At 43.6% G+C, this 15,667-nt stretch overlaps 1 protein-coding gene across 1 annotated transcript in view; it reads left to right on the top strand.

Moving 5' to 3' along the window:
* LOC128649118 (acyl-CoA dehydrogenase family member 11-like) overlaps nucleotides 1–15,667 on the top strand; it is a 385,838-nt gene that overhangs the window by 89,080 nt on the left and 281,091 nt on the right.

Here is a 15,667-nt window from a genome sequence, read left to right as displayed (position 1 = left end):
TTATCAGGCTTATTTGGAGTCGGGTCAGGCCCCACCTCAGAGAATCACAGCTCATTCTAGTAGATCAGTTTACCACTTTGTGATCTTTTAAGAATGAAGCTTCAGTTGATCAGATTTGCAAAGCAGCAACTTGGTTTTCTTTGCATACATTTACTAAATTCTACTATTTTGATGTGTTTGCCGCATCGGAAGCAGTTTTTGGTAGAAAAGTTTTTCAGGCAGCTGTTTCAGTTTGATTCCTCTGCTTATGTTAAGTTTTTTTTCTTTCAATTATGAGAAAATCTTATTTCTTCTACAAGATACGACGAGTCCACGGATTTCATCCTTACTTGTGGGATATTATCCTCCTGCTAACAGGAAGTGGCAAAGAGCACCACAGCAGAGCTGTATATATAGCTCTTCCCTTCCCCTCCACCCCAAGTCATTCTCTTTGCCTGTATTTGTACTAGGAAGAGGTAAAGTGAGGTGTTAGTTTTAGTCTCTTCAATCAAGAAGTTTTTTTATTTTTAAATGGTACCGGTGTGTTTACTATTTCCCTCAGGGGGATATAGAAGAAGATTTCTGCCCTGAGGTTTATGATCTTAGATCCACGTTGGTTCCCACAGAGCTTCTGAAGGTAGTACAAGAGAGATCTTCAGTGTGGAGAACGGTGTCATGCTACAAGCAGCATTGAGGTATGTTCAGTCCTTTATTTCTGAGGAGACTTGGTGTATCAGAACTGGCTGACATGTTTTTCCCTACAAGGGAAGGGGGTAAGCAGTAGACCTAGAAACAGAGGGTATTACTGGTAACCTGTATGTATTATTTTGTGACATGATACTGGGCTTTAAATTATATATATATATATATATACACATATATATATATATATATATATATATATATATATATATGTATTGCAGCATATATCAGGGGTGCAATAACAGAGACACTGGGAGAGGCAGCTTAACGGTTTGGGTTTTTATTAGTAAAAAGAAATAACAAACGATTACATAGCTGTTTTGTATGCTTATGTTTGGGGACCACATGGCTTTTGGCTGAACCGCTTCCTATGCAGTTGTACAGTCTGAGGTAAACGTCGTCCATGAGGACGGGGCCTATTTTTCTCGCGATCAGACGCGCAGTTCATCTGGCTGTGAAGGCAGCAGGCATTAGCTCCAGATGGGTCTACACTGATGTCTTGTTAACCGGATCTTTAGCAAGTCCTTTTGCAGTTCCCTGGGGGCAGGTAGGTGCAGGGGTCGTTTGTTGAAATCTAATACATTTTTTGCTATAAAGAACGTTTAGAGTTTAATTTTGCCCTTTTGCCTCAGGGTGCAATAATTTTTTGGCACTATTGTGTATGTTTACCTAATTAGATAGCGTTATTTAACGTTTTTTTAGGCAGTTTGAAAAAATTGTGCGCTTTTTTATATCTTAATGGCGCAGTACACGTTTTTCTAAAAACTGTTTAATTCAATAAATAAAGTTTTTTACCGACTACTGTGGTTATTACTAGTCTGTTCAACATGTCTGACATGTGAGGAAACTCATTGCTCTATGTGTTTGGAAGCCATTGTGGAACCCCCTCTTACATTGTGTACCTCTTGTACTGAAAGGGCCTTACGTTGTAAAAAACATATTTTAGGTGAAGAAAGTGTGCCTAAGGATGATTCTCAGTCTGAAGAGAATCAGGATATGCCATCTAATTCTCCCAAGTGTCACAACCTTTAACGCCCACACAAGAGACACCAAGTACCTCTAGTGCGTCTAATTCTTTTACTCTGCAGGAGATGGCTGCAGTTATGTCAGCTACCCTTACAGAGGTATTATCTAATTACCAGTGTGTGCAGGGTAAACACAGTAGGTTAGGTATAAATGTGAATACTGAATCCTCTGATGCTTTATTAGCTATTTCCGATGTACCCTCACAGTGCTCTGAGTTGGGGGGTCAGGGAATTTCTGTCCTGAGGGAGAACTTTCAGATTCAGGAAATGTGTTATCTCAGACAGATTCGGATGTGATGTCCTTTTAAATTTTAGCTTGAACACCTCCGCATGTACTTCGGGAGGTTTAGCTACTCTAGATGATTGTGATACCACCAGAGAAATTGTGTAAAATGGACAAATATCTAGAGGTGCCTACTTACACTGATGTTTTTTCCAGTTCCTAAAAGAATTTCGGAAATTGGGATAGACCAGGTATACCGTTCTCTCCCCCTCCTAATTTTAGAGAAAATGTTTCCCATATCAGACACTATTCGGGATGCTTGGCAAACGATCCCTAAGGTGGAGGGAGCTATTTCTACCCTGGCTAAGCGTACAACTAGACCTATTGAGGATAGTTGTTCTTTCAAAGACCCTATGGATAAAAAGTTAGAGGGTCTTCTAAAGAAATTATTTATTAATCAGGGTTTTCCTTTTACAATCTGCGGCTTGCATTGTTTCAGTCATTACTGCAGCAGCTTTTTGGTTTGAGGCTCTGAATGTTGAGACTCCATTAGATGACATTTTGCATAGAATTAAGGGCTCTCAAGCTAACTAATTCTTTTATTACTGAAGCCGCTTTTCATATTGCTAAACTAGCATCAAAAAATGCAGGATTTGCCATTTTAGCGCATGGAGCATTATGGCTCAAATCTTGTCTGCTGATGTGTCATCAAAATCTAAGCATTTAGCTATTCCTTTTAAAGGTAAGACCCTATTCGGGCCTGAATTTAAGGAAATCATTTCTGACATTACTGGAGGTAAAGGCCATGCCTACCTCTAGATAAGTCGGTTAAGATGAGGGGTAAACAAAATAATTTTTGTTCTTTTCGAAACTTTAAAGGAAGACCCTCTGCTTCCTCTTCTTTCCACAAAGCAGGAAGGGGAACTTTGTTTCAATCCAAGTCAGTCGTGCTGCTACAATAGACAGAATGAGATGGGGCGGGCACTGATCCGGGACCGGATTAGTAGGGGGGCAGACTTTCTTTCTTTGCCCAGGCTTGAGCAAAGAGATGTTCAGGACCCTTGGGCTCTGGAAATCGTGACCCACGGGTATCAACTGGAATTCAAGGATTTTCTCCCAAGAGGGAGATTTCATCTTTCACGAATATCTGTAGACCAGATAAAAAGAGAGGCTGTTCTTACCCTGTGTAAAAAGACCTCTCTACCATGGGAGGTAATTTGTCCCGTTTCCTAAGGTTTGCCTTCCTGGACAAACATTACCAGTTTCATGGCTCTTCCCTTCGGGTTGGGCCACAGCACCCAGAATCTTCACAAAGGTTCTAGGGGTCATCTTCTAGCGGTTCTCAAGACCGCAGGGCATAGCAGTGGTGCCTATCTGGACGATATTCTGATTCATGTCGGTCAACTTATCATTTGACAAAATCTCACACCGGACTAGTATTGTCTTTCTGTAGAACTCACGGTTTTAAGGTGAACATAGAAAAGAGTTCACTAGTTCCACGGACAAGGGTTCCTTTCTTGGGGACTCTGATAGACTCGGTAGACAATGAAAATATTTCTGACGGAGGTCAGAAAAACAAAGATTCTAAATACTTGCCAAGCACTTCAGTCCATTCCTCGGCCATCAATGGCTCAGTGTATGGAGGTCATTGGATTAATGTGTAGCGGCAATGGACAACGTTCCGTTTGCCCGCTTTCATCTCAGACCACTGCAGCTGTGCATGCTCGGACAGTGGAATGGGGACTATACAAATTTATCTCCTCATATAAATCTGTGATCAAGAGACCAGAGACTCTCTTCTTTGGTGGTTGTCGCCGGGATCATTTGTCCAGGGGACTTGTTTCTGCAGACCCTCGTGGTGTGATAGTGACAACAGACGCCAGCCTACTAGGCTGGGGTGCAGTCTGGAATTCCCTGAAGGCTCAGGGTGTTTGGACTCAGGTGGAGTCTCTACTTCCAATCAATATTCTAGAACTGAGAGCAATATTCAATGCGCTTCAGGGGTGGCCTCAGTTGGCTTCGGCCAAATTCATCAGATTCCAGTCCGGACAACATCACTGACTGTGGCATATATGTCAGGGTTTTTTTCCCTGTTGTGTTTGCCATGTGCTGCTGGCAGCCATTTTACTCACCTCTCTTCCTGACTTTGGGGCATTGTGGGGGTATGCTGCTCAATTCCTGCACTTCCTTTTATGGCCAGATTGGTGTGCATCATCCATGTGTAAGACAGGATGCATTCTCAGAATTGTGATGTCATCACTTAATTATTTAAAGGGCCTCTGTTCAGTTATGCTTTGCCTTTGCGTTGTCTCAGACCTGTTTGTGAGAGTTCCTGTGTATTACCTGGCTGCCTGGCGTCCTTCCTGGTTCCTGATCCCTGGCTTGTTCCTGACTCTGCTGTTTTCCTTGTTCCTGATTCCGGCTCGTCTGACTATTCGCTTTGACTCCTGACTTGGCTCGTCTGACTACCAGCTCTGGTTTTGACTCCTGGCTTTGTTATTTGACTTGTTGGACTTTTATTATTTTTTGCTATTAATAAAGGTGTGATTATTTTTGCACTTGCTCATCTCAGTCTGATTCCTGCACCCTGACATTACGCAAAGGCCATGAATCCTGATGGTGCTAATAATCCACCTTTACCTGCCATCATTTCCAGGATGGATGTACAGGATCACCGCTTGGATCAATTTGCACTAGCCCTGCAAACCCTGCTGACTCGAACTGCAATTTGACCGCAAGTTTTTGGCTGCTCCTGTTTCCGCTGCTGCACCTATGCCTACCAGGAGCATGTCCGGTTTCTGCACCTCTACCTCAGCGATATGGAGGCGATCCTATTCAGTGCAGAAGGTTTTTGAACCAGGTGGGCAATTAGCTTTGAGATGTTACCTCAGAGCGTTTCCCTCTGACAGAGCTAAGGTGGGATTTTCTCATCTCGTTACTCTCTGACACAGCTCTTGCCTGGGCTAATCCCTTGTGGGAGACTAATAAACCTGTGATTCAAATTACCCTGAATTTGTGGCCTCCTTTCGAAGGGTATTTGATTTTCCGGCTCGCTCCTCCCTCTGCTGCTCTAAACGACTCATGTCCATTCAGCAAGGGTACAAGATCTGTTGCTCAGTATGCTATTGAGTCTGTACGCTTGCCGCAGAGGTAGGTTGGAACAATGAAGCCCTTGTTGCCGCCTTCTTTCATGGGCTCTCTGATGTGATTAAAGACGAAGTTGCTGTCCAGAGATTTACCAGAGGATCTCAAGGCATTGGTGGTCTTTTTTTTGATCCTAATTGACATCAGACTCAGAGAGAGCCCTCTTTCAAGGAGCGCTTGCGGAAGCCTCCTGTTCCGTTTGTCTCCTACGTGTTCGTTTCCCACCCATGCCTCCCTCTCTTCCCTTGCCTCCTGGTCCCGAAGTCACCCAGGTACTGCTGAGCCGAACCAGCTGGATTTCTCACGCACCTCTCTCCGCGGTGGAGAGGGCCATTATGGTAGGAGGGAGGGGCTCCTGCCTCTCTATTGTGGGTTACAGGGCCATCATTTCGAAGTCTTGTCCTACACGGCCCGGGAAGGAACGCTCACACCTAAGGTCCTGTCGGGGGCAGACCTTGGTGGTTTTTCCTCATCCCTGGAACCGCTTAAGGAGAAACCTTTCTTCACGGTTGTACTTTCCTGGGTGGACTCCTCCATAGTCACCCAGGTTCTTGTTGACTCCATTGCTGCAGGCTATTTCATTGACAGTGCTTTTGTATCAAAGCACTCCATTCCTGTTTTTCCTCGGCTCTGTTCCGCTTCTATTGAGGCCATTGATGGCAGGCCCCTTCAGCCCGAACTCGTTACTCACGAAACTGCTCCGTTGTCCATGGCTGTTGGGGCTCTCTATTTTGAAACCCTCCAGCTTCCAGGTGATAAACTCTCCGCATTTTCCGGTTGTTCTGGGTTATCCCTGGCTCCAAAAGCACAATCCCAGTCTCGACTGGCGCAGGTCCGAAATTTTGTCGTCGTCCCCGCAATGTATTTCCACTTGTCTTCGGAAACCAGTTTAAAGTCTTGTGCACTTCTTCGGTTTTCTTAATTGCCAGAGGAGTACCGAGAATTCCTAGACGTGTTTGACAAGTGCGTGCCGGTATGTTGCCTCCTCACCGGTCTTACGATTGTGCTATAGACCTGCAACCCGGAGCCATTCCTCCTCGGGGCCGGGTGTACCCATCTGTCCAGTTGCAGAGAATTGTGCTATGGAGGAGTATGTTGCCGATGCTCTGTCGTGGGGGATCATCCTGCAAATCCTCTCTCCTGCAGGGGCTGGCTTTTTCTTTGTGAAGAAAAAGGGTGGCGAGGTTAAGAACATGTATAGATTATAGGGGTCTTAATCGTCTTACCATTAAGAATGCTTACCCTATTCCGCTTATTACGGAACTCTTTGACCGCCTCAAGGGAGCTACGATCTTTACTAATCTTGATTTGAGAGGAGCGTAATATCTCGTTAGGATAAAGGAGGGCCACGAATGGAAAACAGCATTTAACACCAGGAGCGGGGCATTATGAGTATCTTGTAATGCCTTTGGCCTATGTAATCGCTCCTGCTGTTTTCAGGAATTTATTAATGATGTCCTATTGAGAATGTTGCAACAGTGTGTTGTGGTGTACTTAGACGACATCCTCATACACTAACCCACACTTGAGGCTCATCGTTCTGATGTTACACGGGTTCTTCAGAGATTACGTGATTACGTGATGGCGTGTTTTGTAAACTCAAGAAATGTGAGTTCCATCAGACTCAAGTAACCTTCCTAGATTATGTTATCTCCGTTGCAGGGTTCTCCATGGATCCTGACAAGTTGCTGTCTGCCGTCTGCAGTGCCTCTTCCAGTTGGTCTTTGGTCTATTCAACGTTTTTTTGGGTTCACCAATTACTATAGAAAGTTTATTAAAAAACTTTTCTTCCTTGGTCAAACCTATCAGACATGACCCCGTAAAGAAAATGATACACTCATTGGTCACCTACTGCCATAAGGCCTTTGTATAGTCTTAAGACTGACCTTAGCTGCCGCTCCAGTTCCTGGCTCATCCTAAACCCTGTCCTGCCTTTCATTCTTGAGGTCGATGCGTCTGAGACTGGAGTAGGTGCCCTCTTGTCTCCACGTCCTACGCCTGGCAGTTCCTTGCATCCGTTGTGGTTTCTTCTCTAAGAAATTGTCTCCAGCGGAGTGCAATTATGAAAATTGGCAACAGGGAATTACTGGCCACTAATTTTGGCACTTAAGGAATGGAGGCATCTTCTCGAGGGTATTAGTGTGCCAGTGCTCATTCTTACTGACCACAAGAATTTAACTTATCTATCTGAAGCAAAACGTTTGTCGCCCTGACAGGCCAGATGGGCGCTATTTTTGTCTCGGTTTAATTATGTGGTCTCCTACTGCCTGGTAGTAAGAATGTTAGGGCTGATGCCCTCTCTCGACAATTTTTTGCCTCTGTCCAAGAGGAGTCTGTACATACTCCTGTTATACCTCCTGACCATATTTTGGCATACCATACGTACTAATTTGACTTCTCCCTTGGGGGAGGAGATCCTGGCTGCACAAAACAAATGCACCTCCTGAGAAACCTTCCTGAGAATCTTCAAACTAAACTTTTTGAACACTTACCACTATCCTAAAGCCGCAGTCACCCAGACCAGAACCAAATGATTTGGTCTTGTCACTCGACATGTCTGGTGGCCAGGTCATCGTTCTGATGTTGCTGCGTATGTTGCCCTCCTGCTCAGTTTGTGCACAGAATAAGACTCCCTCGACATCTTCCTGTGGGTCCTCTTCAACCTATTGCTAATGGTGAGCACCCTTGGACACATCTTTCCATGGACTTCATTGTCGAGCTCCCTGTTTCCAATGGCAATACTGTTATCCTTATGGTATTTGACCGTTTTTCTAAAATGTCACATTGCATTCCCTTGATGAAGCTGCCTACCGCTCAGGAGCTTGCTTCAATTTTTGCCCGGGAGGTCTTCCGTTTACATGGGTTACCCAAGGAGATAGTGTCGGACCGGGGTATCCAGTTTGTCTCCAGATTTTGGCGTTCCTTTTGTGCTCAAATGGGGATCCAGCTTTCCTTCTCGGCATATCACCCTCAATCCAATTGGGCTGCGGAACGGTCTAATCAAGCTCTGGAACAGTTCCTCCGTTGCTATGTCTCAGATCACCACAATAATTGGTCTGAACTGTTACCTTGGGCAGAGTTTGCTCGTAATAGTGCTATTAATGCTTCCTCCAAGATATCCCCGTTCATGGCGAATTATGGGTTTCAACCATCCTTGTTGCCCGATTCATTCATGTCTCAGGGTATTCCGGCTTTGGAGGAGCATCTCCGGCAACTCCGTTCCACGTGGGTGCAGATTCAGGATTGCTTTCATCGTTCTATGCAGCGCCAAAAGTTCCAGGCTGATCGTAGGCGTCTGCCCGCACCTTCCTACCAGGTTGGTGAGTTTGGCTGTCCTCCCGCAACTTGAACCTTCGTGTGCCTTCTAATAAATTGGCTTCCCGTTATGTTGGTCCTTTTCGAATACTCAGACGGGTTAATCCTGTGGCCTACGCTCTTGACCTTCCTCCTGCTATGCGCAATCTCCAATGTTTTTCATGTCTCCCTCTTGAAACCACTTGGATTGTAATCGGTTTACCAACTGTGTTGCCTTGTCCCTGTCCTATCTTTGTCGACAACCATGAGGAGTATGAGGTCAGCAGCATTATTGACTCTCGTATGTCCAGGGGCCATGTACAGTATTTGGTTCACTGGAGAGGCTACGGTCCGGAGGAGCGTTCTTGGGTTCCCTCCTCTGATGCTCATGCTCCCGCCCCCTCCTCCATGCCTTCCATGCCCGTTTCCCCCAATAAGCCTTTTGTCCCCCCGCGGGGGAGGGGTCTTTGAGGGGAGGGTACTGTCAGGGTTTTTTCACTTTTGTGTTTGCCATGTGCTGCTGGCAGCCATTTTACTCACCTCTCTTCCTGACTTGGTGGCATTGTGGTGTATGCTGCTCAATTCCTGCACTTCCTTTTATGGCCAGGGACTGGTTGTGCATCATCCATGTGAGACAGGATGCAGTCTCAGAATTGTGATGTCATCACTTATTATTTAAAGGGCCTCTGTTCAGTATGCTTTGCCTTTGCGTTGTCTCAGACCTGTTTTGTGAGAGTTCCTGTGTATTACCTGGCTGCCTGACGTCCTTCCCTGGCTCCTGATCCCTGGCTTGTTCCTGACTCTGCTGTTTTCCTTGTTCCTGATTCCGGCTCGTCTGAATATTCACTTTGCTCCTGACTCGGCTCGTTTGACTACCAGCTCTGGTTTTGATTCCTGGCTTATTTGATTTGTAGACTTTTTATTATTTTTTTCTATTAATAAAGGTGTGATTATTTTTGCACTTCTCGTCTCAGTCTGATTCCTGGCACCCTGACAATATATCAATCATCAAGGGGGAACAAGGAGGTTCCTAAGCGATGATAGAAGTATCCAAGATAATCCGATGGGCAAGAGGCCCACTCTTGTTATCTGTCTGCAATTTATATCCTAGGGGTGGAAATCTGGGAAGCGGATTTTCTAAGTGGGAACTCCATCCGAAGGTTGTTTGCCTCATTGATTTGCCAATGGGCAGACCGAACTGGATCTGATGGCATCTCGTCAGAATGCCAAACTTGCATGTTACGGATCCAGGTCAAGGGATCCCCAGGCCGAACTGATAGATGCCCTGGCAGTGCCTTGATTGTTCAGGCTAGCTTATGTGTTTCCACCGTTTCCTCTCCTTCCACGCGTGATTGCTCGAATCAAACAGGAGAGAGCTTCAGTAATCCTGATAGCGCCTGCGTGGCCATGCAGGACTTGGTATGCCGGATCTAGTGGACATGTCCTCTCTGCCACCGTGGGAAACTTCCTCTGAGACAGGACCTTCTCATTCAAGGTCCTTTTCAACACCCAAATCTAATTTCTCTGCAGCTGATTGCTTGGAGATTGAACGCTTGATTCTAGCTAAGCGAGGATTCTCTGATTCGGTCATCGATACTTTTGATACAGGCTCGAAAGCCTGTCACTAGAAAAATCTATCATAAGATATGGCGTAAATATCTTTATTGTTATGAATCAAGGGTTACTCATGGAGTAAAATTAGGATTCACAGGATTCTGTCTTTTCTCCAAGAAGATTGAGAAAGGGTTATCAGCAAGTTCCTTAAAGGACAAATTTCTGCTTTGTCAATTTTGCTTCACAAACGTTTGGCAGATGTGCCAGATGTTCAGTCTTTTTGTCAGGCTCTAACTAGAATTAAGCCTGTATTTAGACCAATTACTCCTCCCTGGAGTTTTAATTTAGTTCTTCGAGTTCTTCAAGGGGTTCCGTTTGAACCCATGCATTCCATAGATATTAAGTTGTTATCTTGGAAAGTTCTGTTTTTTTTGTTTTGTTTTTTTCAAATAGTTTTTATTGAGGTTGCAATGACATACATAACATACTCATACAGTTATCATGGCAACATGCCTATCAACATACATCACTTCCCAAATATCCAATACAGCAGGCATGTCTTAGAGTCCTTAAACTGTAGTATATCCTTGACAATAGGAAATATATAAAGCCCTGTGCGGCACCTCTTTTTTTATATATATATATACATTTTCAAATGGACAACAAAAATAAAGTAACAAGTGGTAGGTCATTCGGTCTGACTTTCATGTAGAAATATCTAGGCAACAAGTAGTAGGCCTTTATGCGTCCATAGTATTCACATCAGAACTTATAACAATTAATACAAGTTATAAGATTGTGAAATTTGGGGGGGGGGAGGGGTAATATGGCCACTCTTGGCCCAATCTTATATAGAGTACAAAAAATGCACAATATAATTACAAGTAATTGCCATCAGAGTTGGGACTTAATCATTTCTAAAGAAGAATATACATTATATCATACCAACATGCCCTCCAAAATATTATGGGCTTCTAAGAGCCTGAAGTTACACAGACACCTAATGTAAGGGGTTACAAGATGTGCAGAATTTAGGGAAATGTTTAAGGTGCAAACTTAACCACCTCTTGTTTTTGCCCTATAAAATATTCTAGGTCGCTCTTGGGCCACACGTTAGCCAGGTTGCACGATTTGAGGGAATAAATAAATACCAAGTGCCATGGGAAATTTACCCCACCATATATTTTAACCTAGACAGCAGCATGGATAAACGTTTGGATGATATGGGGAAATTAAAGCCCCTCACCAGCAAGAGCCCCACATTAACTACACAGCACATCATATAATGGAAAGTAAAACAGTTTAAACACAGCATTGCATATAATTGTACACGTCTTACAGTCCAAATGAAGCATCCACTTATTGCAGATCATACCATAATTATATCCAACTAAGAAGCCTTCATCCAGAGTATGATCATAAAGTCCTATGCATTCAATACCGGTCCTGCAGGGGCTAACACTAATGTGGAACTATGAGTTATCTCACTATCTCATTAATCCCTTCTGGGTAAATAGCACCCATCTGTACAGTTAATTGTGCTACCATGAATGCATATGAGTATGTCTCTTGTGTTTGTGGAAAGAACCAAATGCGGGAACCTTGCAGCGGCATGATATTTACATACAAGCCCATACCGGAGCTTGCCAGTTAAGTAGGCCTCCTCCACTAACCAAACCCAACCCTGGAAATATTGCAAAAACTCGGTCCCTCTAAAAGGCAGGCTGCAGCATGATCCGGTCTCCCTATCAAAATGCTATGTTGCAGACGCCGAAAGTTCTGTTTTTAGTTGCTATTTCTTCTGCTCGAAGAGTTTCTAAACGCTTTCAGCGTTACAGTGTGATTCCGTCTGATCTTATCTTTCATTCTGATAAGGTGGTTTTACGTACCAACCTGGATTTCTTCCTAAGGTTGTTTCTAATAAGAATATTAATCAGGAAATTGTTATTCCTTCTTTGTGTCCTAATCCTTCTAAAAAGGAGCGTCTGTTACATAACCTGGACGTGGTCCGTGCCTTAAAGTTTTACTTACAGGCGACTAAGGATTTCCGTCAATCATCTTCATTATTCATTGTTTATTCTGGAAAAGCGTAGGGGTCAGAAAGCTACGGCTACCTCTCTTTCTTTTTGGCTGATGAGTATCATCCGCCTGCCACATGAGACTGCTGGACAGCAGCCTCCTGAAAGAATTACAGCTCATCTAAAAACGATGCTTCTGTTGAACAGATATTGTAAGGTTGCGCCTTGGTCGTCCCTTCATACTTTTCCAAATTTTACAAATTTGATACTTTTGCTTCTTCTGAGGCTGTTTTTGGGAGAAAAGTTCTTCAAGCAGTGGGTGCCTTCCATTTAGGTCTCTGTCTTGTCCCTCCCGTTTCATCCGTGTCCTGTAGCTTTGGTATTGTATTCCAAATGTAAGGATGAAATCCGTGGACTCGTCGTATCTTGTAGAAGAAAAGGAAATTTATGCTTACCTGATAAATTGATTTCTTCTATGATACGACGAGTCCACAGCCCTCCCAGTCATTTTAAGACAGATTATATTTTATTTTTTCAACTTCAGTCAGCCTTTGCACCTTTTAGCTTTTCCTTTCTCTTCCTAAAACTTTCGTCGAATGACTGACCTGGGGGTGGAGGGGAAGGGAGGAGCTATATACTACAGCTCTGCTGTGGTGCTCTTTGCCACTTCTGTTAGCAGGAGGTAATATCCCACAAGTAAGGATGAAATCCGTGGACTCGTCGTATCGTAGAAGAAATCAATTATCAGGTAAGCATAAATTTCCTTTTTATGGATGTGGATTTAATTTTTCAGCAGAAATGGCTGTTTTTATTTTTATTCCTCCCTCTCTAGTAACTCTTCTGTGGAGGTACCACATCTTGAGTATTAATATCCCATATGTCACTAGCTCATGGACTCTTCCAATTACATGAAAGAAAACATAATTTATGCAAGAACTTACCTGATAAATTCATTTCATCCATATTGGCAAGAGTCCATGAGACCCACCCTGTTTTTGGTGCTTATGATTTTTGTATAAAGCACAATTTATATTTCCAGTTCCTTTTTCTTCTGTTAAGTGTGATCAGTCCACGGGTCATCATTACTTCTTGGATATTACTCCTCCCCAACAGGAAGTGCAAGAGGAGTTCACCCCAGCAGAGCTGCATATAGCTCCTCCCCTCTACGTCACTCCCCAGTCATTCTCTTGCAACCCAAACGACTAGATAGGATGTGTGAGAGGACTATGGGTGATTATACTTAGTTTTATATCTTCAATCAAAAGTTTGTTATTTTAAAATAGCACCCTAGTGTGTTATTACCTCTCTGGCAGAGTTTGAAGAAGAATCTACCAGAGTTTTGCTATGATTTTAGCCGGAGTAGTTAAGATCATATTGCTGTTCTCGGCCATCTGAGGAGTGAGGTAAACTTCAGATCAGGGGACAGCGGGCAGATGAATCTGCATAGAGGTATGTAGCAGTTTTATTTTCTGAACAATGGAATTGATGAGAAAATCCTGCCATACCGTATAAATGTCATGTATGTATACTTTACACTTCAGTATTCTGGTGGAATGGTACTTCACTAGAATACACTGTAAGAAATACATAAAGCTGTTTAATAACTAGAGATTATGTTTAACGTTTTTGCTGGAATGTAAAAATCGTTTTCATTTGCTGAGGTACTGTGTGAATAAATGTTTGGGCACTATTTTTCCACTTGGCAGTTGCTTAATCTGTTTTTCTGACAGTTTCTGTTCTCCCTCACTCTGTGTGTGAGGGGGAGGGGCCGTTTTTTGGCGCTTTTACTATGCATCAAATAATTCAGTCAGCAACTCATTGTATTCCCTGCATGATCCGGTTCATCCTACAGAGCTCAGGGGTCTTCAAAACTTATTTTGAGGGAGGTAATTTCTCTCAGCAGAGCTGTTGAGAATTATAGTTTGACTGAGATAAAAAACGTTTATTCTGTAATTTGTTTCCTGCTTTCAGAATTTGTTATCTTTGCTAAGGGATTAATCCTTTGCTAAGTTGTGTTGTTTACAAGGATTGAGGCTATAACTGTTTCAATTTATTAATTTTTCAACTGTCATAGATCTTCTGTGCTTCTTAAAGGCGCAGTACGTTTTAATATTATTCTAATTGAATTGTATTTCCAAGTTGCAAGTTATTTGCTAGTGTGTTAAACATGTCTGATTCAGAGGATGATACCTGTGTCATTTGTTGCATATGCAAAGTGGAGCCCAATAGAAATTTATGTACTAACTGTATTGATGCTACTTTAAATAAAAGTCAATCTGTACAAATTGAACAAATTCACCAAACAACGAGGGAGAGTTTATGCCGACTAACTCGCCTCACGTGTCAGTACCTACATCTCCCGCTCAGAGGGAGTGCGTGATATTGTAGCGCCGAGTACATCTTGGCGGCCATTCAAATCACATTACAGGATATGGCTACTGTTATGAACTGAGGTTTTGGCTAAATTACCAGAACTAAGAGGTAAGCGTGATCACTCTGGGGTGGAGAACAGAGTGCGCTGATAATATTAGGGCCATGTCAGACACTGCGTCACAGGTGGCAGAACATGAGGACGGAGAACTTCATTCTGTGGGTGACGGTTCTGATCCAAACAGACTGGATTCAGATATTTCAAATTTTAAATTTAAACTGAAAACCTCCGTGTATTACTAGGGGAGGTGTTAGCGGCTCTGAATGATTGTAACACAGTTGCAATACCAGAGAAAATGTGTAGGTTGGATAAATATTTTGCGGTGACCGACGAGTACTGAGGTGTTTTCCCTATACCTAAGAGACTTACTGAATTGTTACTAAGGAGTGGGATAGACCCGGTGTGCCGTTCTCACCCCTCCGATATTAGAAAAATGTTTCCAATAGACGCCACCACAAGGGACATATGGGCAACGGTCCCTAAGGTGGAGGGGAGCAGTTTCTACCTTAGCTAAGCGTACCACTATCCCGGTGAGGATAGCTGTTCTTTTTCAGATCCAATGGATAAAAAGTTAGAGGGTTACCTTAAGAAAATGTTTGTTCAACAAGGTTTTTAATTTGCAACCCTTGCATGCATTGCGCCGATCACGGCTGCAGCGGCATCTGGATTGAGTCTCTGGAAGAGAACATTGGTTCAGCTACTCTGGACGACATTACGGACAGGCTTAGAGTCCTTAAACTAGCTAATTTATTCATTTCGGAGGCCGTAGTACATCTTACTAAACTTACGGCGAAGAATTCAGGATTCGCCATTCAGGCACGCAGGCGCTGTGCTAAAATCCTGGTCAGCTGATGTTACTTTCTAAGTCTAAATGCTTAATATACCTTTCAAAGGGCAGACCTTATTCGGGCCCGGGTTGAAAGAGATTATCGCTGACATTACAGGAGGTAAAGGCCATGCCCTGCCTCAGGACAAAGCCAAAGCCAAGACTAGACAGTCTAATTTTCGTTCCTTTCGTATTTTCAAAGCAGGAGCAGCATCAACTTCCTCTGCACCAAACAGGAAGGAGCTGTTGCTCGCTACAGACAAGGGGCTGGAAACCTAACCAGTCCTGGAACGAAGGGCAAGCAGACTAGGAAACCTGCTGCTGTCCCTAAAACAGCATGAATTGAGGGCCACGCAGGACTTGGTATGCAGACCTGGTGGACATGTCCATCCTGTCCACCTTGGTCTCTACCTCTGAAACAGGACCTTCTGATACAGGGTCCCTTCAAACATCAAAATCTAACTTCTCTGA

The sequence above is a fragment of the Bombina bombina genome, chromosome 2 (assembly GCF_027579735.1).
Source record: "Bombina bombina isolate aBomBom1 chromosome 2, aBomBom1.pri, whole genome shotgun sequence".
NCBI lineage: Eukaryota > Metazoa > Chordata > Amphibia > Anura > Bombinatoridae > Bombina > Bombina bombina.
This window is presented reverse-complemented; position numbering and strand designations above follow the sequence as displayed.